The 25,981-nt window shown below is 41.6% G+C and overlaps 1 long non-coding RNA gene across 1 annotated transcript in view; it reads right to left on the bottom strand.

Annotated features, from left to right (window-relative positions):
* Positions 1-25,981, bottom strand: part of LOC109503563 — a 538,043-nt gene that overhangs the window by 427,550 nt on the left and 84,512 nt on the right. The window lies entirely within an intron of this gene.

Below are 25,981 nucleotides of genomic sequence, written 5' to 3'. Positions count from 1 at the left end.
TTAATCACTCTTCCTGCCTTTTTTCTGTCTGCTCTAGACTTCTTCTCAGAGACAGTATGGAGGAATGTCTTCCCACAGCTTTAAAAATTTTTAAATACTATCTACTGCATATCATTCCTTTAAAAAACATAGGCAGGAGGTAGGGAGTGGGTAGATATTTTATTTATGAATAGATTTAGCATGAGCGCTAAAGCTCTTTAACTTGACTGTACACTCATCTGAGCCCAGAAAATGGAGGTGAGGACTCATAAAGGAGAAATGTTGACTGGTCCCCTTTCATTACAAATCTGCTTGAAAAATTAGAACACTATGTCAAAGGTCCATTTCTGAATGCTTTTAAATAGCTCAAACATTATGCAAATTAGCAAGCATAGTAAGAATGAGATAACAATTCAATATTTGGATTCCCCCATGCCCTTTATACATAACAGTAGAGTGACTCCCACCCACTCTATTTGGGGAAGAAGTCATAGACATTTTCCAAACCAAAGCATTAAATGAGATAGTTCAAAATCCTAGTATTCACCCTAGGGAACTTCTTCATTTAAAATGAAACTAGAGGAGATGCCTGAGTGGCTCAGGTTGTTGAGCTTCAGACTTTAGCTCAGGTCATGGATCTCATGGTCTGTGAGTTTGAGCCCCAAATGGGGGCTCTGTGCTGACAGCTCAGGACCAGGAGCCTGCTTCAGATTCTGTGTCTCTTCCTCTCTCTGTCCCTGCCCAGTTCATGCTCTTTCTCTCTCTCAAAAATAAACATTTAAAAAAAAATTTAAATAAGTAAGATAGTAGAAACTCCACCTGCCTATATAATAATCAGGGTAGAATCTATTGAGAATACTGAAAAGTTTGTAATTTGCAAAGCTCCCAGGAAAAAAAATGAGGGACCAGTTAATTAAATCAAGCTAAACTATTCAGAATTTCAAGTAATAATCATTTAGCAAAGTAAATACTCTCACATATCTGGGTACATATGATGTATCTTTTTTAATACTTTATCATATTCCCAAAATAACACCATGATAATTTATTCTATTCATCACAGGTACAAAGTTTGACCTATAGTTTCTATTAGCCTAAACAAAATACTACAACAGAAAGAAAAATTATTCAGTAGAATTCCTCTACTTCAAATGATTTATTCCTTGATAATAATCCATTATGATCAATATGCAAGGGAATATCAAGTTACAAAAATGTCCTAAATACTATAAAGGGGTAGAGAATTTTAGGCACCAAGAAAAACCATGGAAAGAAAACACACAAAATAATAAGACTGGATCTAGTATGGATTCCATGAGTGAACAAAAGGTTAAAAAGGGGCTATAATCCCCCTTCTCCTCCATATTAGCTTCCTAGAACTGTTATAATAAATACCACAGGCTGGTGGTTTAAACAGAAATCTTTTTTCTTACTTTCTGGAGGCTGGAAGCCCAAGACCATGGTATTAGAAGGGTTGGTTTCTTTTGGGGCCTCTCTCCTAAGGTATTAGATGTCTTTCTTCTCACTGTATCCACATGGTGTCTTCCTTCTGTACCACTTTGTGTCCAAACTTCCTCTTTCTTTTTAAATGTTTACTTATTTTGAGAGAGAGAGAGAGAGAGAGAGAGAGAGAGAGAGAGAGAGAGAGAGAGAGAAGGAGCAAGGGAGGGGCAGAAACAGAGAGAGAGAATCCCAAGCAGGCTCCACACTGTCAGCACAGAGCCTGACACAGGGCTCGAACCCACAAACCATGAGATCATGACCTGAGTTGAAATCAAGAGTCAGGTGCGTAACTGACTGAGTCACCCAGACACCCCAACCTTCCTCTTTTAAGGACACCAATCATATTAGTTTGGAGCCCACCCTAAAGACCAAGTTGTAAATTAATTACCTTTTTAAAGACAGTATCTCCAAATACAGTCACTTTCTGAGATACTGGCAGTTAACAATTGAACATATGAATTTTGAGGGAACACAATTCATCCCATAACATCATCCTCCAGCGGTGCAGGTGGGGAAATAATTCTGTAGGAGAGAAATGCTTTATAAGGATCTCAGTTGTTTTCTAAAGGATTAAGCTAATGCAAAGGATTAGATTATCAGGCTCACCTAAACCAAAGATCTCCCCAGCATCAAAGTTTACTAATAATTTCAAAGGATACAAGCAATCAAAAGGCACAAGTGAAACAGGAAATGTCTGGAACATTCCATGGGATTCCCCAGGTCCTCCCATCTAATACTGGACAAGTGCTGCCCAGCTGAGGGTAACAGTGAGGTCTCCATTGATATACATGGGGCCTCACAGCAGGAAATATTTATGACATGAAAAACCTCCACACTGGACCAAGCTTAAACAACATTTCCCAGAGTCATGCCCCATAAACCCATATATCCTAAATTTGGTCACCATAAGCAATCTTAAACCAGGAACACAAGGATTCTCTTCCTTGTAAACATCATTAATTTATTTACTAAAAGTTTTAGATATCAGCATGTTTACAAGAGATTAGACCGGTTCATCTGCTTTGTGCCTTTCCCCCAGGAGTATCTTCCTAGTAATCAGGAGAAATAGATCTGGGCCAGCTGCTTTAACTTCCTCCTCCCCAGGGATCCAGTGCAACGTAAACTCACTCTCCTGTTTCTCTATACAACCTGCAGTATGTGATACATTGCTCGCTCATGTCAAATATAATAAATTTTATGGAACATTTTATTGAGTAAAATCTGTTTGGTTACCTTTATGTGAAATAACTGCATATTCAGTCAGGATATAACCTGTTAAATGGTCATATATAGAGTGTGGTTACTATATACAGAAATTTCACTAAAATTACATTAGGGTTCAACCTCACTGAAGAATTTATCTTGCAGAGGGCACCCACTGAGCTTTATATCCAATGTCTCTACTTCCGGCAACTTCTTTCCCCTTTCCCATCATTTACATGATAACCGAAGTAGCAGACCCTAAGGCCCCGCCACCTGAACAGAATCTCCTCACTAGACCCCAGCCCCCAGCCAAATCATTCAATCAATCTAAAGGTCAACACCTGATCCTTGCTGAGGCCAAACCCCTTCCCCGAGAAAGTAATTCCAGGTTTAATCTTTGATGTTCTCTTGAACTCAACACTTGTCAGCAGCCACTTTCCCGCTACACACAAGAGAACCAGTTCTGTGGTGAGAGAAGAGATCTAATCAGATGCTCTGGAGGAGCACAGGTGAAGAAATGGAGAGAGCCCTGATGCTATGCCAATCCCTGCTTCTGGGACATTCTGGCTGTGTGTTGTCATTGGGTTCTGTATGACAACTGTGCCTACATCTTAAAAATAAATTTATTCTCTTAAAAAAGCATTTTTCTATTGATGTTGACCAAAAGAATCCTAACATGTATCTACAAATCTATCTTCAAACTGTGGCACTGCCATTTACCAATTGTGTGACTTTACATTATTTATTCCCTCCAAGTTGAAGCCTCTTTATTAATAAAAACAGGGATCATACCATGCACCTTAAAAGTTTGTTTTGTAAATGAAATATTAAAATTTTATGGACCACAGTATGCACTCCATAAATGACAGATGTTAATGGAGACTGAAGCCTCCAGCTGCTGCTCTTTGGATCCCCCATGGTATTCATGGCAAGGCCACACTTTCCCCTGATACTCCCACCCAAGGGCTGAGCTTGGTAGGGGGTTACTAGACCTGGCCCACGACTGTCCAAAGCAGGACTCTTCAAATGGGCAATCTTTGCTCAAGGACTTACCATCATCCTGGGCAAAACTTTCTCAGAAATACACTGCAGTCTGAGACTCCTGCTACCCGGCCCTTCCTTTCCACTCTCCTTTCACAAGTCCTAAACCTGTATCACTACCTAAAGTCTCTACCTACTGACTCCTGTTCCCTCCTCTTTCACCCTCCACTGGCATTTCCCTGCAAAATCTCAACCATATATAACCCCATGTTGCCATCAGCTTCTCAAAGGACTTGAACTAACACAATGAGAGTATACTGCAGTAATTAATCTGCTGATAAAATACTACTTTTGTTGTATATTCACAGCATATCCCACACCATAGCAGCCATTCCTAAGTATTCTTGGCTCTAAGTCTGTAGCTGATCTCACATGATCTCACATTTCTCTTTAAGATACACAGTAGCTGTCAACTCATCTCAGTTGGTGTATATACACATTAACTTCCAATTTCTTCTAAGAAACTAATGAAACACTTGGCCAGGAATGACTAAAGAAAAACATTTCTCCCTTGGTTCTTCCCAGATCCTTCTCAGCTTTCCTTGTTACATGGCTGTGTCCTTCACTAAACTTTCTTTTTCCAGCTTGTTTAAGCCCCCAGCTAGTCTGGTCTAAATCAGTATAGTACAATTACTAAGACTGACAGTTTGTGGAATTCAATTTTTATATGACATCTAAATTGCAGATCTCAGTGCAACTTCTACTAACATCTCATTAAAAGTACATGTGAAATTGAAGAAAAAATAAAAATACCTAACAGAAAATGTAAGAATTTGTTGCTAATGTAAAAACAACTTGCATCCACTGTAAGACCTATAGAACAAAATTCAGCATCAAAAGCAATGGGAAAATACAAGATTTGATACTGACCCTAAGCATATCACTTTCTACAAAGACAGGGACACGCTCTTTCCCTCACACACTCTCTGTCTGCCCCATAGTTCAAGATTGTAGGGTCCAAATCAGTTCGGGGAAATCCCATGGGTATTTCTTTTGAGGTGGCCACTATACTAGCTTCTCCCTTAGTTGATATCTCCCTTCTTATATCCATACAGAGAACCCAATTCAGAAATCAACATGTATCATCATGTAGATAGATGACGCCACATTGTGTCCTGGAAAGAGAAGCACCAGCATAGAAATAGGAGCAGAGCTAGGATATGTCAACAGTGTCTAACAGGATGTTGCAGCTTTTCATGTTCTAGCTTGCTTCCAATTGTTAGAAATCAGGTATTGAGGAGAGGAAACCCTATCTCATCCAGAGTAAGTACTTAAGTTACATACATAGGACTAAGAATCTGCACAAGAATCTATGTTGCAGCCATAGGTTTGAGAATAGTATTTAACAAGACTCACTTGAACTTTTAAGAATAGAGCCAAGGAAGATACACATTCTCCATTGGCAAATAGTGGGCCTGGAAACATCTGTTTTGATTCACACATAAGGACGCAAAAATTCATAAGAACGGTGGGAAAAAAATTCTAGAGATCAATGGAACACCATCCTGAATACCTCTGAAAATGACTAGAGGGAACTAAAAGTGAAATTGAGAACACCACTGGCATTCTAGAGTATCAAAATTGATGTACAGAATGAACAGTAGCTGAAGACAGGTTAATTCATCTGAGATTTAAAAAAATAAACCAAAACTTAAATAAAAATAGAATAAAAAATAAAATGGTATAAAAAGAACAAGTTGTGGAATAAGAGTATAAAAGCCTTCATTTGTGGTATAAAACACATGAAATGGTATTATATTGTTAGCAATGCTTACACATGTTTAAAAGTATAAAAACTTACATGTTATTGGTATATACACCAACTTTAGGACAGTAGTTATCTCAGACGCAGAAGACAAAGAAGAACCCAAAGGAATGAGTAAAGAGGGCTTCACCTATGACTGAAATTGTGCATGCATGTGTGTGTGTGCGTGTGTATGTGTTTCTATAGCAAATAGGCCAAAATGGTAAATCTTCTTACACGAAGGCTACATGAATATTCCCTAGACTACTTCTATAATTTCATGTATATTTGAAGTGTTTTATAATTTAGAATTTTAAATAATACACAAGATTGTAAAACAAAATTCAACTTTATGCTGTTGACAGATCGAAAAAGTCAACTAGCACCACCAGTTTAAAATCAAATAGATTTATCAGGTAAATGCAGCAATTTTCATTTCAGACAAAGAATTCAAAGCCAAAAAATTTTTCTAAAAAAGATTAAATGGGACTACTTTTATATTAATACAAACTACACAATTAAGATATCCTGAAAAACATAACATCCAATGCTGGTCTGTAAGAAATACAAGGGGAACAAAATGAAAATATAACAGCCAACAGTTATTAATTAGGTTCTCACTATATATCAAATTGTGCCAAGGTCACACTTGGTATAATCACACTCACAAATGAGTCATGTACAGTATCTCATTTAACACTCAGAGCAATCAAGTGAAGCCATGTCTTATTACCCATTTTTTTTTTAAGACAGGGAAAGTGAGGCTCAAACACACTGAGGTAGGAAAGTGCAAATCTAGCATTTAGGCCCAACCTGTCTGATTCAGAACCCGTACTTACTGGAACTGTGGCTTTCCATTTCCCCAAGTTATAGCAGGAGACTAACATTTCTCTGTCAGATTTTGATTAATAAAGTAGAAAAGAAATACCTATACAATTCAAAGAATTCAAGTTTCAGTTCAAAGATGCAAACAAATTAGTACCTAGATATTAAATTGTGTACCTTACATAGAATTCAGCTTTTTAAGAATCAATGTAACATGTACAAGATTAATCCTGGACCAATTTACAAGGAAAATAAAGAAAAGGTAAAACAAGTAAAAATTATAACTTACTTTCTCTGACTATAATCAATTCATAATAATACAGCACAATAGTGAATAATAGTCCACATATTTAGAAATTTTGAAACATCTTGGTCAGGGTATATACCCAAACTGTAATTTCTAAACTATAGAACAAAATGAAAATGAGGACTCAATGAGGGGCTTTTGCCAAAGACATACTCTAAGGTAAATTTCAATAATTTATTTTTGGGTTCAAATTATTTTTACAATAACATGTATCTGGTTTGTAATTATATTAAAACATTTAAATTTCATTAAGCAAATTTGAGAATTAAGGAAGCCAAAAACAACAACAGGATAGTAAAAGGATAAAGCAAATTAAGACAACATTAATAAACTATTTTTTTAAATCACAAATCAATAAGTCAAAAAATGATTTTTTTGGAAAATAATTTGGATAAATATTTTCCCTTTATTTATTTTTTAATGTTTATTTATTTTTGACGGAGAGAGAGAGAGAGAGACAGAGCATGAGTGGGGGAGGGGCAGAGAGAGAGGGAGACACAGAATCGGAAGCAGAAAGCAGGCTCCAGGCTCTGAGCTGTCAGCACAGAGTCCAACGCAGGGCTCGAACTCACAGACCGCGAGATCATGACCTGAGCGGAAGTCAGATGCTCAACCGACTGAGCCACCCAGGCGCCCCAAATATTTTCCCTTTAAAACTTGAATATTAGGGGCACCTGGGTGGCTTAGTCCATTAAGTTTCTGACTTTGGCTCAGCTCATGATCTCCTGGTTTATGAGTTTGAGCCCTACATCGGGCTCTGTGTTGACAGTTCAGAGCCTAGAGCCTGCTTCAGATTCTGTGTCTCCATCTCTCTGTGCTCCTCCCCTCATCATGTTCTTTCTTTCTCTCTCTCAAAAATAAATAAACATTAAAATTTTTTTAATTTAAAAAATTTGATATTAAAGAAGGAAAAAAGTATTCAATGTATTAATATGAATAAGCACAGACAGGAAAAATTAAGACTTGGTTTTTATAATTTTGCAAAAGAATTTGAATGAACAAATTTTTAGGAAATTATCCAAATAGAATGAAGAAGATACACTGGCCCCATAAATTATCATGAAATAAACTGAAATTTTCCAGTGTCTAAAGGTTTACTATTGATTTTTTTTTTTTAGGTTTATTTATTTATTTTGAGAGAGACAGAGAGAGCTTGAGCCGGGAAAGGGCAGAGAGAGAGGGGGAGAGAGGGAGAATCCCAACCAGGCTTCAGAGAGTCAGTGAGCAGAGCCTAATGCAGGGCTGGAAGTCACAAACCAAACTGTGATATCATGCCCTGAGCCAAAATCAAGAGTCAGACGCTCAAATGACTGAGCCACCCAGGCGCCCCGTACCAAGCCCTCCCAAAGCCTTAGAAAACTATTATAAGTATACAATGACCTTTATAAAACTAACATAACCCAGATTTTATAAACTGTCAAAGAAAAAATATACGTACCCTATAAAGCAATTTTATTTATATATATAGACGCAAAATTTCTAAATAAAATGCCAGTCTATTGCCCAACAGCAAATATCCACTTAATGATAAGAGATTTTTCTCTCATAACAAGCCTGACATTACATCGTGAAATTTCTCAGCATAATATATTCATCGATCTCATACGAAATTCCAAATAATTATTTGCTGGCTCACAAACTGGCCCCATACCCAGAGGACAAGAAGGGAGCACCCACGTTGGTAGGTGGCAGGTTTAGTAAGCAAGGGAACTTATGTGCAAGGCATGTCCTTAGGGCTCTGCAAGTAGAGCAGATCTCTGCACCCACCCGCCAGAATGTTAAATGTTTATATAGTGGCCTTAAAGAGGTTCAGTCACATATATATGGTGTCCAGTCACAAACACCTTGCTCTCTTCAAGGCTGCATCCTTGAGGCAGGTTCTAGAATGGGGAAGGCAAGTGGAAGACATTCCAAGGACAGGGGGTGGAGTGAAGAGCCTCTGATTGCCCGGATGTAGCTCACAGGGTCAAACAGAGGTCACATCCTCTAACTGACCTCCTCTAACACTCTACCCTTTGTGACCAGCATTTGGCATCTCACAATGTGCCCTGAGAGATCAGCAAGGGGTTTCACTAGCATGGGGGTGGCTCCTTTGGCAGCTATCCAGCCACACTGGAGACAGCTATCACAGCAGTAGTATAGATACATGCAAGAGAAAACACAGATCAAGATAATGATGCCCAAAATAAGTAACAATATTTTCTACTCAGAGCTCTTTGATCCAAACCACTGATTTATTAAGTCCCCTGCATGGGGATCAGATCACTCAGGGCATTTCTGTGTCATCATATGATTTAATAAAGATACATTAGAAGGCTTATCAGCTATGAACACACAACACAACATTCTATCTGGATAACGAATGGCATGAGTGGGGTCCTTGCAAGGCAATAATGATGTCCAAGGCCATTCTGTTTTAAAGGACAACTTTTTTCATTAGAGACATTTCAATGTACAGTAACAACAGGTTTTGCTGACTAAAGCTTGTTGGGTGAATTTGGTAAGGGCTAAACTTAATGTGTGCTTATAGTATGCAATATAAAATTTACATATAAATTGTGTGAATTTGTCATGTGCTATAATGCCCTCCAGGCCAATAGAAAGAACAAAGATGGCAGCCAAATGATCATACCAGTGGAGAATAGAATGTGCTCACCTGGCCTTGAGGAGAGAGAGGTAGGCAACTGTTACCTTGGGATGGATTCTCCCATGTGTGTGGGGGTGCAGAGAGGGGAAACCCAAGGTTCAGTGGCCCAACCATCCAGGTGGGGAGATTTGTACCACATAACCACTGGTTTCCCTTTGGGGCTACTCAACAAATACCTGGGCAACCCAAAAAGTCAGTGCCAACCATCACTATTCTTTAACATGACAAAATGACTATACAGTTCCAGTGATATCTATCCCATATTCCTGGTACAATTGGGTTGGTTCTGTTTAATTTTTCTGTTCTCAACATAGGAGTGCTTGTGTGCTCAAAGGTCCATAACTTGGGATAAGCCACATAAACCAATCCCAGATCTGAGCCTAGCCACCCATGGTTCTAGTGGTGGTATTTTTAGGGTACTTCCGGTCAGTAGTTTGATGGGCTGCCTGTGTAGTCTGATTGCCAGAGAAAGAATACCCAGGCCAAGTGTTATTGATAGTACATGTACAGGCCAGTTTTCTAGGTCAACATCGGTAATATCAGATGGATTAAGAGTACTAGTCCTAACTTGCTGCTTTAGGGCCTCCAATCCCCTCCCTGGAGTAGTGACACTATGGCAATTCTGATGAGCTTTCCTGAGGGGCAGCTGCCCACATACCCAACAACGGGACTGATTTCTTTTTTGGGCATATAAGTGGGCCTGCTGCAGGTACCCATCCCATGACCAGACACCACAGGGGCAGAAGTCTAAGGTCTAAAAGACAGATATTTAGTAGGAACTTGTATGGGGCGATATTCTTAGATAAGAATTAACTTATGGCCTAGTCTTTAGATGTTAATATGGCTGCAGCTTTAAGAATTTGACCTGGTTGTGCACACCATCCATGTTGGCCAGGGAAGACAACACTGTCAAGCATGAGGAGATGGACTGGGGGCAGGACATGCCAGACCAAGACGCCCATCTCCCCCCCTCTTCCAATGGTGTGTTCCATTCCATACATACTGCATTTTAACAGATTCAACTTGCAGCAGTACAACAGGATCCCAGTGGAAACTGAGTAGATTCCCCTCACCTAGGGGTGCAAAGTAACGCGCCCATCCCAGTGGGATGTTCCATTGCAAATTCCAGTAGACAACAACCTTCCCAGGCATGATGGGGCTTGGTGTTCTCAGCAGCCACAGCACATTGATTCATGGTGAGAGTCTAGGTGATAGCTGTTTCCCACAACTTCCATATCTTTACAGTGTTGGGTGTTTCGGCAGGTATGTCAGTGAAACCACCTTGGCCACGTGGACTAAAGTACTGTCCGAGGCTTTAATACATTTGAGTGATCAACAGGTAGGGCTGCTGCCTCAAATGCCAGACTGGGGACCCCTGCTGAAACAGGCTGTTGAAAGCATTGTGGGCTGGGCATACAATACCCACCTGGTGCAGCTCTTGAAGACAGCGAGAACTGCCTCAGGCTCTTGCAGGCAAACTTCAGTGTGTTCCTATGTATTCTGACCCTGTCAGGGCTTATTCATTATCATCTATCCCTTGGCTTTCCATTGTCTAAATCAGAGTCAATCTCTTTAGAGCAGCCCAACTTTCAGTGCAAAGGGTTAACTGTCAAGGCTCTTGAGCGACCATCAGTCAAACCACTCTGAGTTCAGTCCACTGGCTACTGTGGTTACGCTCTTTCCACCCAGATGGTGTCAGTGTTGGGCTGAAGAGCAACTGTTGTCCACCAGGGACAGGTTGCCCTGATTAGATCCATCTGTATACCAGGCATCAGAAGGAGGTTCCCCCACTCTCTCTCTAGACCACTGGTGCTGCCACAGAAATCGAGGCAGAACATCTGGAAGATCTACATACCTACAGGGCCTAGTAGCTCCTGTATTTCTAGAGACAGAGGACTGGCAGACAGGGTGCTCCTCTGCTGCAAATAGGCACACCATTTGGTCAAAGTGGAAGTATGAGCCATGGCAGAGCTGGGTCAATGGAACATATTCTCAACCACCCCTTGATAGGAAGGGAATGGTTTCTCCTATTTCCTTATGCTTCCCCAACCAAGGCAACTTATATTGTTTGACAGGCACCACTCTTCACGGGAGCAGTATGCTTACAGGTTCCCAGTTGGCACTTCTCCTCCACACTGGCTTCATTCTCTTAACCCAGAGACAGAATTTACCAATAGAGGTTTGCAGAGCTTGATTTTTTAGGATAGCAATGCCCAATATGTTCTCTGGTATTGGAGAGATAAAAACCTCATATTCTCATGGGGGAGAATGCCCAATCTGAAGTTTCAAAGAGACTGTCCTGCATGGAACCTGCTTAAGATTCTCTCTCTCTCCCTCCCTCTCTCTCTCTCTTTTACATATATATATACATATATATATATATACATATATATACATATATATATATACATATATACATATACATATATATATATGGAGATAGAGAAGGAGGGGGAGAGAGAGGGAGGGGGAGAGAGGGAGGGGGGAGAGAGAGAGGTTGAGAGAGAGAGAGAGAGAGAGAGAGAGAGAGAGACTTTCCTGACCATAACCATTTGTCCTCCATAACCACTGATGACACTGAGGAGCCAGAAAACTTCTGAGGGTTTCCAAGTGTTAGAGTACGTTCAGCTCAGCATCAACCCTGAATAGGACCAACACGGCATTGGATAGCCAGTCTGTCTGTTCAGATGGGGTCCTGGTACCAGTGAGGTCAAACCACACTTCCTTCTAAGTTACTTTCACATGACCCTTTACAGCCAGTTGGGATAGCCTTTTGGTTTTTCCAACTCTTTCTGTCTCTAGCCCTCAGCCCATACCCATTCCCAGGATTTGCCAGTTTCCCCCAAATCAGCAGTGGATGGTCCAACATCCTAAATGTTTTGTCCTACAAATGGGCTCAGCATGAATATCAGCATCCTCTACCAGGTGCTGGGGGCAAAGTGGAATATCTTGGATTTCATTCCCGCAATGAATGTAGCCCAATAAGGGCCTTCAAAAATAAAGGTATAGATGGCCTGTCTCATTCCCAATTCCCTAAGAAATTGTTGTACCACCTGCACAGGTTTCCAGGGTCCCACACGCCCAGGGAGGCCCCTCAATGGGCCTCGTTCTACCTGTGGGCTAGAGTAATTCAATCTATGAGAGAGTGAGCACCTTGAATTCCCTAAGCACCATGCACACACTGCCAGAAGACAGAGTGTGGGGTTATATTGCTCATTTACTCTGCCTCCTGCCCAGTCAGAGAAACGCCAACGTCCCCCCACCCCGCATATCCTATAGCCACACTCACCATGCCTGGATATTTTCCCTGGCCTTTTGCTGGAACTTAGCAGCTGTACCAATAATCACAGTGGGAGTACATTCTCTCATCATGAACATTTCCTGAACTGGGGGCTGGCACTCCTGTTGCTATCCTTTCGCTTTCTTTTTGTATTACAGGGTCAGAAGAGCACAAAGTGCCCAACTGTCTAATCTGGAAGTTGTTGTCAATGCATTCACCCATGAAACAGAAATTAAAGGTAGAAGTATCCAAAAAGAGGATAACATGAGAATTTAGTACAATGTCTCTTGGAAATAAAAGACAAATGTACAATATCGATTGCTTTCCTTTATTGCCATAAAACTCCTGATCTCCATGCCATTTGGTAGAGCCCACCCACACGGACTCTGGTTTGGGCTATGTGACTCGTTTTAGCCAATGTTTCACTAGCAAACTTCACTCAGTCAGAACCTTGAAAAAGTGCTTGCATGTTCCTACTGTTTCCCGTGCCTCCTCTCCTTGCAATGAGTTGGCAGCTCTCTGCATTTTGCCATAAAGTACATGCCTTGGCTACACTGGCAAAAGATGAAATTTACAGAGCTGAGTCGAGTTACACAGTCATACCGGCAGAGACCTCCCCAGATCAGCTTTCCAGCTGACCCCTGCACATATGAGAGCCGCCTTACCTGGCCACCTACCCAACCCACAACTAATCACAGACTCAGGAGTTAAGTTCAGCCAGCACCAGACAAACACCCAAGCTGGCCTACTAACTCTCAAGGAAAGTAAGTGCTTACAATTTTAAGGGAAAAACCAAAAAGCAATGCCACTGATACTGCTGACCTCTCAAAGGCTCTTGAATCTGTGACCCTTGGTATACCTCAGATTTTGTGGTTGTCCGTTAACCAGCATTATTATCATGAGAGATCAATGATACACCAACTATAAACTTTTTTTTTAATCTGTTCATACTAACCACCTGAATCTCTTTCACAGCTACTGAGCATAAATCTAAAATGACATATGCCAACCTAACATGTAGACACCTGTGGAAAAGGAAAGGAAAACCTTTTCCTTCTTCCCTTCTAGATTCTTACAAGAGAAAAGTCTATTTAATTCTGTATGTACAGGAACCCATAAAAACATGAGACTCAAAAAAAGTGACTGAAGCAGGCAGCTTTTATGTCTTTTAGACAAAGAAACAATACATTTGTGAAGAACTGACAAGACAAAGGGATTTGGGCTTGGGGTAGCAACTTAGTGAAGCAGTAATAAGGTTTGTTTATGCAGCCTTCTCAGCTTGAATTCCTATCTCTGCTGCTAAGGATGCCTTCTGCACCCCTGGTAGAGGGTACAGGGAGGCTACCCTCACATGGGAGATGTATTTCTTGCTTTCAGAGGGAAAAAGAGGGTCAGAGTGTCCTTCTGACACTGGCTGTTTTTAAAGTGACTTTAATTAAAAAATAGTTAATATACCGAAGTGGCATATTTGGGTATGGAATATTCTGCCCTCCTTCACACCTGTAAAACCTTACTGAGACATGCAAAAGAAGATTGAAATAGGGGCGCCTGGGTGGCTCAGTCGGTTAAGCACCCGACTTTAGCTCAGGTCATGATCTCACAGTTCATGCATTTGAGCCCCGCGTCAGGCCCTGTGCTGACAGCTCAGAGCCTGGAGCCTGCTTCTGATTCTGTGTCTCTGTTTCTCTCTGCCCCTCCACTACTCACACTCTGTCTCTCTCTCTCTCTCAAAAATGAATAAACATTAATAAAATGATAATTTAAAAAAGAATATTGAAATAAATAAAGAGGCAGTCCCGTGTTCTTAAATGAAAAGGTTACCATGGCAGTTTGGAATATCTAGAACACACTCACCATTAACACATAGTAGTAGTAACAGTAATAATGCATTAGCAGTAGCAACAGCATTCTGATTTTGAATTTTAATCCTATCATTTCTCTATAATTATCTGATTTTTCCAAATTTTCGATAATTAGTGTGAATCACTTCTATAATCAGGACAAATTCATAAAAATAATGGTTTTCTTTAAAAGATTTTTTTCATCAACTGCATTCTGTCACTTTTTATCACAGATTTATTCTGGAATTTAATTTGATCTGCTCTTTGTAAACTATCTATAGCTGCTTTCACTTACCCAGAAATGGCTTTTACCTTTGAGTATGCAATGAAGCCACGGGAGTTAGATTAAGGGAGGGGGAAGACTTTATAGATTCTCTAGTTTGAATCAGGAGAACTCCCACGTTGGGGAAAATCTGCAAAACCCTCCTGTACCAGAAACTGCTGCACAACAAATTACCTCCGACATTAATGACTTAAAACAACTATCATTTATTTGCTCACATTTTGGGGGGCAACAATTTGGGCAGATCTCAATTGGGATGGCTCACCTCTGTTTGTTCCACTGTGTTGGCTGGGCTCACTCATGTGTTTGTGATCGGGTGGCTGGTTGGCTGGGGGCTGGATCATTCTGAAAGGCCTCACTCGCATGTGTGGTAGCTGGGGGAGAGGGTAACTTTTGGCTTGGCACCTCACTTCTCCAATGAGCCAGAAGGCTAACCGGGCTTCCTCACGGTGGGTTTGTTCCAAGCTGTAGGACTTCTTGAAGCCTAGCCTCAGAAGTCACATGACATCACTTCTGCCACATCTACTGGTCAGAGTAAGTCACAAGGTAAGCCCAGATTCAAGGTGTGGATGGGACAGACTCTACCTCCTGATGCAAAGAGCAATCTGGTCACATTGCAAAGGGGCGAGGAATTGCTGCAGCCACCTTTGCAAACAACTCTCTCACTGCATCATAATTTATTCATCCTTACATAAAAAAAAAAGTTTTTGAATGCCTTCAAAGTGCTACGTACTGTTCTAGCTACTGGGGAACAGCAGTGTACAAGACAGACATAATCCTTGCCATTTGGGGGGGTTGGAGGTGCAGCCTCAGGGAAGACAGGCGCTGAACAGTGGTAATAGTTCTGTGAGTGCTACAAAGTACCAGTCACATGGCAGAATGGTGTAGGCTGACCTCATGTCGAGGGGGCAGGACAGTAACAGAATGGAGCAGAGGTTGGAGAAGGAAAGTCAGAGAAGACTGTTATTTCCTGTGAGAAACTCTCAGAGCTTTCTACTTTCTGTACCTCTGGGTCTCATTTTACTATGTCTCATTTTACTACGTCTGCATTGCACATGCATTTCTTTCTCCCTTGCCATATAATCGCACAGTTACAGAGTGAAAATAGAAGAAAACTTAGGGGGAAATATTCCTTTCAAAGAAAGGATTGTCTAGCCCAGTCCTGGGGAAAAAAAAAAAAGAAGAAATAACTTTTGTGAAAAAAGTAATACTTTTTTATCATGTCAAAATCTTCTCTTAATTTGAGGAATTTATTATTAATTAAGAAAGCTGAGTTTTTCAAGTGCATAATTCTCCCTTTGATCTATAGGCCTCCAGGCTGTAAGTTCCCAGAGGCCTGAAGCAGGTTTTATCTGAAGTGTTTTCCTAGCAAAGGCATTTTCTGTGGCACAAAATGAAGCCACAGTTGTGGCGCGTTTTGTTAGAAGATCCAAATCGATAAGCTGAGATGCCAGGGTTTGAAAACCCGGTGTGCCGGAGGTAGTCAACTTATTAATCTATATATAGCACACTGAGAAGAAGATTGAGGGGTTTTGATGGCTGTTCAAAGAGTGTTCGAGATGAAGAATCCTGTGGGAGAAGAGATGGAACAGAAGAGCACGTTAGAGATTTGTCATACAACTGCGGGAAGGCTCTCCACCAAAGTGTTATTCTCTTCCCTGCAGGTTTGTTGGAAATGTGCTTCTTGCGTTAAGTTCAAAGTGTCCTATGATGGGTCTGTGAGGTAGACACTCCTGGGGGGTGTAGTATGTGCTGTCAAAGAAAATAGCAAATAGCAGCAGGCCCTCTCAACAAGAAGAGTGGTCAGAATTCAGAATGCTGGGAATGTTGTTAAGGGTTATTTGACCAATGAGTCAATAGGTTTTTTTGAACCCCTATTATATACTAACACTATGTCAGGTTCGAGGGATACAATGTTGAGCAAGACAGACAGCATCCCTGCCCTTACCGAGATTATAGTCTGTTGGGCAGGATGGATGGGAATCAGGCAATTCCAAAGCTATGCAAAAAGAACTGTGATAGAGAAATACAGAGACCCATGGAAACACAGTAACAGAGCACCCAGCTCAGACATGAAGACCACCTGACAGAAGTGACCTCTGAGCTGAGGACTGAAGGATGTACAATGGCTACTCAAGAGAAGAAGAGGACCCTGGCTAAAGATAGCAAAAGTCACCAAAATGAAAGTAAAAGAAGTTTTAAAATAAAAGACAAACACACAAGCCCACAAAGGCAAAGAGAGTGACAAAGAAGGCACCAATGAGAAATTTCAGAATTTGGAAAGCAGACTGACAAATGGAAAATTACTTAGCTGAACGGAGAAAAGCCACGCCCAACCAGCAGAAGGGCAAAACCAAAACGCAATGCCATGAATATTGCTGACCGTCTTAAAGGCTCTTGAATCCACGGCCCCTGGTAACTAAGGAAGCAGAAGCAAAGATGGTTTCACCACAAGCGCATGGATTAAAACTCTGCTGAGAGGGGACTTGACCTCCTCCTCCACTCCGCCCCCTCCCCCCCACCCAGCATCTGCCTATCACCTATCATGGCAAGATGCTAAAAGCGTTTCCCTTGAGGAAGGTAAAACTAGTGTCTAGACACATGTCACAACCCAAGGCAGAGATACCTTACTACAATCACACCTCACACTGAATGTGGAGAGCCCCCGCTCTTTTGAACCACTTAGTATCCCAATCACAGACCGACAAACTCTACGACCCAAAGAGTCTTTTCTAAGGAATCTCAACAACTGCATAGGAAAGACAAAAGTGGTCTGTCATTGGGATCCCCTAACCAATGGCACAACAAGGTCGCCCTACAGTGAAGGCTACCGTCAACAAGCGCTCCCCACCTTCCCTGTGCACACAGATTCCAAATGGGCTTTTGGTGCCCTACTCATCAATGTGAACAGTCAAGGATTCCTGGACATTGTAGGAAATCTTGAAAATGGAAAGCAGATATCTATTCGAAAGCAAACAAATCAAAAAAAAAAAAAAAAAAAGCAAACTGATAGAAAGGTTGCAATCAGAGAAGGAATCAACTTCACCCAAAATTTCTTAATGTCCTCAGCAAAATAAGAGGAGATAAGAAATAACAGAAAGCAGCAGCCTTTTATTTGCTCAAGCCACGAACTGATTCACCCTGACTCCTCTCTTTGTACACACTCCAGTATCCTATTTGTCAGCAAATCCTATGACTCTGTCTTCAAAACCTATACGGAATTTGACCACTTCTTAAATCATTCACTACCCCTGCCCTGATCCAAGTGAGGCCCATTTCTCACCTGGATTACTGTAATAGGCTCATAATCATTCTCCTTGCCTCTATCCTTGTCCTAATGCACAGCAGCCAGAGTGATCCTTTTAAAACATAAATTAGATCAGATCATTCCTTTGTCCAAAACCCGTATCAGCTTCTGCTTTCAGTCAGAGTAAAAGCCAAAGTACTTATAAGGGTTTAAGAAGTCCCATGTAATCTGGACCCACATATACCATCTCTCCCATCCCAAGAAGCCCCGCCATTCTGAATTCCTTAGTTCTCCTCCAACACCCAGGCACACGTGGCCTTGGGGACTCGGCGTCAGCTCTTCTTGCCCTTGCCTAGAACAATGCTCCCTCCTTGAATAACTCCTTCATTAGCTTCAAGTCTTTGCTCAAATGTCACTTTCTCAATGACATCTACACTGCCCCACTCCCCGCCACTACTAACCCTTCTCATTCTTCTATACACTGTCTTCCCTTAGCACATACTACCTTCTCACACATGTCTATGATTCATGGCCCATCACTCTGCACTAAAACATGAATACGCTTCCGGGTAGAGTATTCATTTTGCTGAATGATGCCTTCCAAATTTCTGAATAGCACATGGCAAACAGGATGCTGTATTCCTTTCCTAGGGATGCTGTAACAAAGTACTACTAACTGGGTGTTGTCAACATCAGGGTCAGTTAGCAAGACACATCCAAGAATATGAAATGACATCATCAGTCTGACAGGAACATGGAGCCCAGTGCAGGGACTTTTAATAGTGAGAGATAAACAAATGGAGTTAGACAAAGAGCTCTGTGAACCATGACAGAAGAATCTGACGTTATCTCAAGACCAGTGAGGAAGCCTGAAGGGAGCTGGAAATGTGATCAGATTTGCCTCTTAAACAATCACTAAGACTATGCGCGTGAGAGTATGCTCTGGGCATAAGGAGCAGTAACCCAAGCACAGTTCTCCCTTAGGCCCCATGACTCTGTAAGACAGTCTTTACTCGATAAACTGTTGCCTCTGAAGTCCTATTATGAACAAGCAAGGTCCCCACACACCTCACCCAGCGAGGCTCCTGGTAACCATGAGCACAGCCGCTCTGCCTTTCCAGCTAAAACGTATGGGGCCGATGGACATCCAAAGACCAGCATCCCAGGATGAAGCTGGAGTCCTGAACCAAAACAGACACTCCAAACCGAGCCAACAGTCTCTACACTTCTTAAGATCATTGATTATATGATCTGAGTAAAGGAAGTAAAAGGAATTTTTGCATAATATTAAGGAAAGCAAGTTGAAATATCTTTATCTTCTAAGGTAGAAATGTTATGAGAACAAGACAAGTCCAATATATATAGAAATTTTTTAATGGCAGAGAAAAAAATGTGCCCAGTTGGAAAATAATGACTTTAGGAAACATTATTTGTTTACACCCCTCTGAAGTTTAAGCTAAAATAACTAAGAAGGTCTGAGTTAAATATGTTGTAGAGTATCCAAATTGTTTATGCCTTTAGTAAACTGCTTACAATAGTCTTTAAATACTGAGAACTGGAAAGAGACCACCAAAGTCTATGGAAAAATGCCAAGACATTTTTACAAGCCACAAAACTTTCTAATGTACCCAGCTTTGCTTTCTCACTAAAAAGTACCAGGCAGGGGATGAGAGGAAGGCTTTTTAAAGCATCTAGAATATAATGGCATCATGACTAATATGTTTCAGGCTTTTATGAAGGGAAAAAAATCATATTGGACAAACCTGGGAGATGTTTTTGATAGAACGCCAGAATTAATGAATGGAACACAGTAGGTGTTGATTTTATGTCATTATAAGTTAAGCCTTTTATTTTGCCGTCAAGGAATGAAAAATAAATATCAAACCAGTCTGACCCGCTCTCCTGATTTAATAGCTTAATTTCCAGAAATGCCAGTGAAAAATAGCACAAATGTTTGCCTAGGCCAATTCTTCTTTATTATGGTTCATCCATTTTCCCTTTTTCACAAGGAATGCAGCACCTAACAGAGCTTAATTAAGTTTATATTTTACAGCACGAACCACATTGCCTTACAAGGGGAAGCTTGTTAGAGGCATGTGAGAAGGATGTGTCCTGGAACCCAGTCCATAAAAAAGCATGCCAAGAACACTACAGTGTTCCACGGAATTCTTACACCTAGTGGCTAGTGCAACATGAAGACTCTACTTCTCACACATATAAGATAACTGACATGGTACACTAAGCCAGGGCAGTGATGGAAACATACTACATCAATATCAAGAAGGGAATGGTCTCTGGGAGATTTATCTCTAGCCCTAATGACAATTTTCTTCCCCCACATAGCACTGGAGTTTCTATATTCTTTCTCTTTCTATGTTGAGAAAGGGTGTCAGAAGGATTCTCCCTGGCCCCCCTTAATAGTTTTGAAGGCAACATGCATCATGAAATTCCCTTAAGGTAAAAAGCTACTTAATGTATAACAGTTTATTCTGTCAGAGGATTTGATGTGTCACAGCCTCAGGAATCAAGTTGTTGTAACAACTTGCTTGCTAATGTTTGTGAGGAAATTGGCTTGACCCCAGCCAAGTGACCGATTCCCTGTCAAAGCTAACTGAAACATGAATGTTTAAAAGAGGGTTTATATCAGGTATATAATTCAAATGGAAATAAAAGCAGGTGGCATTGTTATGACTTCTCTGAGAAAGCAAATATAGAAGTAGGAATGTTTCTGTTAGGACAGGGCCAAGTGCATACACAAATAAAAGCAAAGTAAGAGTTGCCTAAGTAGAAGTTTATGACAGTTTCATGGAAAAGTCCAGATGTAGACAGTGCAGTTTTGGAATAAAAGCATCATAGTGACATCAGAAATTCAGGGTCATCTCTGCTCCATTGTCAAGGTCACCTCATAGTCCAAGATGCATTACATCACATTACAAATGCACCCACACAGCAGGAAGGGAATGGGAGAAAGGTGGAAAGGCCATCTCCCAGGCACATTAGCCCCCTTTAAGCAGTCTTTCCAGAAATTTCATAGAACACCCCTGCTTACATCTCATCGTCAATATCTCAGTTATACAGCAATACTTAGCTGCAAGTAAGGCTGGGAAAGCATCTTCTAGAGATTACATTGTTCTCCATGATATAAATCAGGATTCACTTCAACGGAAAAGGTGGCAATGAGTGTTTGGGTAAGCAACTGGCTTTCCCTGACTCACTGGACTGTTTTTCTCCTTGTTTATAAAATTGAACATGTGACATGTAATAGTGACAGAGAGCAGATTGGTGGTTGCCTGGAGACAAGGAATAGGTGTAGGACAAGAGACTGTCAAGGGATATGAGGCGTCTTGTAAGAATGATGGATATGTTCACTATCTCAATTGTGGTGAGGTTCTTATAATTCTACACATATGTCAAGTTGTGTGCATAACTATGTGCTATGTACTGTGCTGGTGGAACATTTGTGTCTCCCGAAATATTTATATATTGAATCCTAATCCCCAGTAGGATGGCATTTGAAGTGGGGCAAACGAGAGGTGATTAGGTCATGAGGGTGGAGCCCTCATGAATGAGATTAGTGCCTTCATAAAGGAGACACCAGAGGGCTCCCCGGCCCCCTTCTGCTGTGAGGACACAGTGAATCTGCTGGTGCCTTGATCTTGGACTTCCAGTCTCCAGAACTGTGAGAAATAAATTTTTGTTGTTTAGACGGCCACCCAGTCGATGGTATTTTTGTTACAGTAGCCCAAACAGACTAAGATATACTGATATTAATTATACCTACTAATTAAACTACAGAGAAACTTTAAAAAAAAGTGAACATAACAAAAGAGAATACACATACACTTTTCAGAAAACCATGTCCTAGTGCTGTTAAAGGAATAATTATCCCCACTTAATTGTGGAGTTGCTTTTTTAAATACCCTCCCTGAGAGATTGAGAGATTCTTCTTGTAAAACCTGTGAACAGAGAGATGATAATGACGGTGTCAGATAATCCACTATAGTGGCAATTCTGGTATTAGATAATCTACTGCACTGAGTCATAAGTAAATGCTGACAAGTCTAACATCAGGCTGTGAGCAACAGAAAATGTCTGGCATTCACCAATTTTTAAAAAATTCAACTCCTCACTTGGAACAGAAATTCATTAAGTTTATTATCTTTGATTATCCTTTTTGGTTGCCAAGGAGGTTTAAATAGGAACAATTATTTCTTTTACAGAAGGAGTGGCAGTGAAGAAACAAAACTTCAAAGGTCCTTGTACCTCCTGGAGAGGAGAGGAGAAAATACACTCTCCCGTTTCCAGCAGAGCCCACATCCCTTCAACAACAGTGGGCAGGTGCAGCCTCTGCTGGTGTCTGTCACCACCCTCAGGACCAAACACCCTAGTATCCCTTGCCCACCAGGCCACACCCCTCCTCAGCAGTCCAGACACCTTCCAGATGTTGAGGTATCTCAACATCCTGCAAACACCAGATGGAGGTATCTCAAGATCTGAGCACCAGCTACACAGCAACCCCTCACTGGAGGCCCAATCACCAAACCCCTGAGAGTCCAGAGACCAGTCAGTCCATGGGCCCCTCCTCTAAGCCCCAGGCTCTGGCAATACCACTAGTTCTCTTCTGTTCCCCTGTTCTCAAGGACAATAGCTTCTTCCTAAAGTCCCTAATCTTGAAGTTGCTCTGTCATCCTTTTGCTCCTTCAGACTTCCAGTATGCATATATCCAATTCCCTATATTTAATCCCCTGTGTTTGAAATACCTAGCACAACTTTCTTTTTCTAGCTAGGCTTTGACAGGTAAAAGGGACTCGTTTCCCTCATAAACTGCAGTTTCTCCAGATCCTATAAGCTTAACAGACCCATTTTCCACCACTATCAAAGTGAACTAATAATTTATCAACTTTGTCAGCCTGGCTTTCCAGAAGCAAAGGGGTATACCTGGGAGCCTGGCCAGCAGACCAGCCCAAACATGAAAGTACAGGCAAGTAGCTGATGGAAAAGCACCCAGGTGAGAACCAGAGGACTGGATTCTAATCTGTAGCTGGATCTTTGGCTCCCTGACTTATCAGGGACAAGCCCTCAAGTCTCTTGAACTTGAAGTTATTCATTTGCTAAATGAGAGGGCTCAACTAGATGATCTTTAACTTCCCCTCTAGTTTTTATTTTGTTAGAGTTAAAAATCCCTTTCTGTCTCAATTTCCTCATCTGAAAAATCTGAAAAGTAAGTGGCAATTCTACTTCTCTGAGAAGCTTGTTTTAAAGACACCACTTAATAGTTTTTATACTATTTGGAGGACAATTATTCAATCTCAGTACATTTCTTGAGCATCTCACTGTAGCAGGGGTACTATATACCAAGTGCTGAAAACACAGAAATGAATAAGATGCATGTCTTGCCTTCAAGGAATTTGCAGTAATAAACTGGAAAGGAAGGGGGGCTGAGACATGGCCTCCCAGAGGAGGTGCCATCTGAGGTGGGTTTTGAAGGGGCAATAGGCATTGGCTAGGCAGATAAAGGAGAAGAGCATTCCTAACAGACATCATATTACAAAGACAAAGGTGTGAAAGCTGATGATGTCTTCAGAGAAGTAGAAACCATTCAACACCGTGGAAGCTTAAAGGGTGTTGAAGTAGTGGGGAGGAGGATGAGGGCTGAGGATGGCCACACCATTCGAAGAGGTTGGATCTCATCTTGTAGCCCCTGGGGACTACTGGGGAGTTTTTAGAAGAGGACTGGCATGGTTCCATTTCAGAAGAAGTGATGCTGGCAGCAACATGGAGAATCAGTCAGGAGCCAGCAGCCCAGCTTCAAGCTATAGCGGTCACCCAGGCCATGGATGATGAAGGCTGGAACTAGGACAATCACAGCAGGAGAGGGAAGATTTGAGGAAGACACAGAATCTGAAGCAGGATCCAGGCTCTGAGCTGTCAGCACAGAGCCCAACACAGGACTCAAACCCATGAACCGTGATTATCGTGACCTGAGCCAAAGTTGGACGCTTAACTGACTGAGCCACCCAGGTGCCCCAACACTCTCTAATCTTTAATGGACTTGACCATTCAGCAGTATTTAACACTAATTAACATGCCCTCCCCACTTTAGAAATTATTTTTCTTTCAACATAAATAGTATCTCATTTTCCTGACGTTCTTCCAACTCTCTAGTCTCTCCCTGAAGTCTTGTCTTTCCTTGCCCAGTCCTTACATTTAATATTCCTCAGGTTTCTCTCTTTGGCCCTCTTCCCTTCTCCCAATATGAACTCCCTGCTTATCTATTTGTTCTCTATACTTCAAATACCTACGACTCCCAAATAACTGTCTGACCCTCCGGCTCATATGGCTGGGAGCCTAGTGGCCATCTGTAAGCTCCATGAGGACAGGTTCTATGTCTGACTCATACAAACAGTGAGTGCATACATGTGCATGTAAAGATGTGTGTATGTGTGTGTGTGTGTTTGTGTGCACATGCGTGCACACACAGGAAAAGCACACTATCTGGAAAGGATTCATACCAGTTATTTGGGGTTATTTTTATGGGAGAAATGGACTTCCATTTTTTATTTAACATGTATGTATTTGTTTGAATTTTGTACAGTGAGCATGAATTGCTTTTATAATTTTCTAAAAGATAAAGGAATTCCTAAATAAATAAATAAAGGAATTCCATACCCTTTTCTCTTTTCCAACTGCTGCTGATCCTCATCATTTCTCCATGACCACTGTAACATCCTTGCCTCTAATCTCGTCTGCTCTCAGCTCCGTCCTCCAAATCATCTCCAAATCACAGGGTTACTATCACATCGCTCCCTCCTTAGAGACCTGCCAGGAATAAGTTCGCTCCTCATAAGGACTCCTAAGGAGTTCACGATCTGGCCCCCATCTTGGTCCCCAGCTTTATTTCCTCCTATGCCTCCTCACCCGCTTTCAGGCACAAAGACCACATCATTCTCCATACAGCAAATTTCCTGGTGATCCTTGAAGATCCATCTCAATGGATTCCCCTGACTCTTTCAAGCAGATCAATCACCTCAACACTTTGCACCTCCATTTGCGCATTTCTATAGTAAATTCTAATGCATCTATGTTCAGCTTCACGAGAATATGAATCCACAGGTGCAACAGTCCTGCCTCAGCATGTCTTTGTCACCCTAGTGCCTGGCTCATTACCTGCCTGATAGTAGATGTTCAATAAGTATTTATTAAATGAATGAGAGATAAATTTCTTCTTTTAATTTTTTTATGTTTATTTATTTTTGAGAGAGAGGGAGAGACACAGCATGAGCAGGGGAGGGGCAGAGAGAGAGGGAGATACAGAATCCGAAGAAGGCTACAGGCTCTGAGCTCTCAGCACAGAGCCAAACGCGGGGCTCGAACTCACAAACTGCGAGATCATGACCTGAGCCAAAGTCAAGACATTCAGCTGACTGAGCCACCCAGGCACCCCAATTTCTAAGTGTACTTGGGAAAAAGGTAACAAGTTCTTTCGGTTTCCCTCTACCTCTCCTCTGTTTGCCTCCATATCCCATATCCAGGCATCTACTCTGCAAAGGAGGACACCATCACTGCCATCATATGCGTCCCCGAAGCCCTGGTGCCTGACCACACCGCCCCCATCAAGGTGCCCCCCTCCCTGCCGATGCCTTGCTCAGTCACTGGAAAGCCTAGGAGAGCTGCCAGGGACATGGCCTTTGACGACCACTCACAAAGCACTCCTCTGCTTCCTTATCCAGAAACCCATGGTGGTAAGCAAGATGAGCCCCATGGGGTTGGCTGAGAACTGAATGGGATAGTACCTGTAAAGCAACTAGAGCAGAATCTGGGTCCCTGCATGAGACTCCACTATTCTTCCTTTCTCCCAGCATTGTTCTCTTTTTAATAGATTTTTGAAAACAAGAAAGACTTTGCCATTTTTCAAATGACTATTTAATGAAGGTAACAGCAGGTGATAGAGGCAGTAAGGGCAAAAGGCTTGCAGACAGAATCCTGCCTGGTGCTCTCAGGTCACTTTAAAAACAGCCCTGCTTTGTCTGCTTAAATACCCCTATTCTCTATTGGACTTCCGCAAATATACCCCGTCCTCC

The sequence above is a fragment of the Felis catus genome, chromosome C2, assembly GCF_018350175.1.
Source record: "Felis catus isolate Fca126 chromosome C2, F.catus_Fca126_mat1.0, whole genome shotgun sequence".
In the NCBI taxonomy this organism is placed as follows: domain Eukaryota; kingdom Metazoa; phylum Chordata; class Mammalia; order Carnivora; family Felidae; genus Felis; species Felis catus.
The sequence above is the reverse complement of the archived record's forward strand: the minus strand, read 5'-3'. Positions and strand labels throughout refer to the sequence as shown.